Raw genomic sequence first — 2,231 nt, 5'->3', positions numbered from 1 at the left:
TGACCTGATTGACAGGCTGGACTCCACCCTTTCACTTGTAATCTTCTCAAATTGACAACAGATTATATAACTACCACAAGGAGTGGGTGCTGGGGTAGGGCTGACATGATTATGTTTGCATTTAAAATGATCCCTTGGGAACAGCATGGAGAGAGGTTAAGAAAGGAATCAGACTAGACAAGGGCTGAGGAGCCCTGGTGGTGTAATGAGTTACCTGTTGGGCTGCCAACATGTAAGGTCAGCAGTTTGAACCCACCAGCCGCTGCGGGATAAAAACTAGGCCTTATACTTTGGTACAGATTGACTCTCCGAAACGCACAGGGGCAAATTTATTGTCTTACAGGGGCCCTGTGGAGTGGAATGCGCTCGATGGCACGGAGATAGATGAGGCTTTCTGCTGCCGTACAGCTTGAGTGTCAGGGTTTGTGGCGGCACTGGAGGAGGAAGATGGTGGCCTCCTTGGTAGCTGTTCCACATTGGGATTGGGCCTGGCCTGGGGGCCACCGGTTCTCAGCCCTGATTGAGAAAAACTCATGGCTGTGCAATCTCTCTGGGCTGAGTGCAGAGCAACCACTGGATCTCACATTGCCAACCGAGTGACTGACAAGCTGAGCCCACTTCATGACTGAACGCTACTGCTGCTGCTGGGGCTCCGGGGCTGACACCCAGGCTGGAGCCGATGCTGTTATTTATCAGGTTGACCTCCACACCACTAAATGAGCTTCCGGGGGTGCACACAGCTGCCGGCCTCTGTAAGAAGATGTATTAGCGATACCTGGACGACCTGAGAGCAGGAATCATCATCATTGCGAGCTGAGAGCCCCAAGGACCTGAGAGCAGGAATCATCATCATTGCGAGCTGAGAGCCCCAAGGAGGGCAGGTGCACTCAGTGCCCATGAAAGGTATGATGGTAAGGCAGTCCTTTGCCATTGAAGGCTCTGAGACCACAATCCCCCCCCCTTTTTTTTTCTTCTTCAAGCTGATAATTTTATTTAGGGACCACAATTCTCTATGCATGGCTATGTTGGTGCTACCACAGGGAGGGCATGACCAAGGAAGGGGGTCTGCACTTCACTGCCATGGTCCAGTGGAGGGCTGAGTCGCCTGGCAGCCATTGCAGAAAGTTGTTTTGGGAGACCAGATCCCCAAATTCACTATGGTCACATTACCACCCCTCTAAAGCCTGGAATTGTGGGATATAAAAGACCCCTCATAGTGACATGAAATTCAGGAAACAGTTTGAGGAGGAAACAAAAACATTGCATGTCTACTCTGTCTTCCAGGGTTTCCACAGGCAGGAGTTGCCTCAGTGGCAGTGGGAGAGTTGTTGTGTTCATTTGTAAAGAAACATTGTATATATTGACACAGCCAAGCTCCAGAAATGAAATCAACAATACCCTGTTATTCTCTCCTCCTCCTCCTCCATATCCTCCTCCCCCACAATGTCCTAACCCTCCCCTCTCTGGCCTCCATGTAGTTATCAACGTCTTGATAGTAAGGCAGTTTCTACTCTGCTGATCTGTGGGTTCTCTGTTAACTCTTTTGGTTTAGTCTTTTTTTCCCCTAGTTTCATTTTTTTTAAAAAGATCGTTTTATTGGGAGCCCTTACAACAATCCATACAACAATTGTTGAAGTTTTTGATGTACAGAATTGTCATATTTTTAGGAGGTCCCAGCTTTTTATTTTGCCTTGTTTGTGTATTTTTCATTATGTTCGGGAGGGCGTTTATGAGGGTCCTTAAGTTCCTATGTTTTCCATTTATGATAGATAGCTTTAGACTTAGTCTCCAATCCATCTTGGATTCGTCTTTGCACTGGGTGTGCGGTACGGGGCTGGTTTGGTTTCATGTTTGAGTGAAGGACTGTCTTCACAGAGAAGAGATGATCTGGAGTGGGTGTTGAGGGAAAGCCAAGATACATTCCAGCCCTGTACCCATCTACCCACCCCCAGCTGACCCCAGCCCCTTCCATGGGTGGGGCACCCAGCCAGGGGCCTGGTGCTCCCCAGAGGGCACCCCCCTACTTCCTCTCGCCCAGCTGCAGAACTGAGCTCCAGCGCCTTGCCTCTCAGCCCGCAGCCCTCCTCGCACCCCCTAGGCCTTGCCTGTTTTCCACCCTGGACTCAAAGCAGGATCAATTTAGGCCTGGGGCCACAGGAGTAGTCTACCCCTCCCCCACATGCCTTGGCTCCTCCTTTGTTTTCCTAAAACCTCTGGTAATTGGGCTGGCC

At 50.0% G+C, this 2,231-nt stretch overlaps 1 pseudogene; it reads left to right on the top strand.

Annotated features, from left to right (window-relative positions):
• The first annotated feature begins 346 nt into the window (after positions 1-346).
• Positions 347-2,231, top strand: LOC142441175 (proteasome subunit beta type-6-like; annotated as a pseudogene).

The sequence above is a fragment of the Tenrec ecaudatus genome, chromosome 2 (genome assembly GCF_050624435.1).
Source record: "Tenrec ecaudatus isolate mTenEca1 chromosome 2, mTenEca1.hap1, whole genome shotgun sequence".
In the NCBI taxonomy this organism is placed as follows: Eukaryota; Metazoa; Chordata; class Mammalia; order Afrosoricida; family Tenrecidae; genus Tenrec; species Tenrec ecaudatus.
Note: the sequence above shows the minus strand (reverse complement) of the source record. Positions and strands in the feature narration are given on the sequence as shown.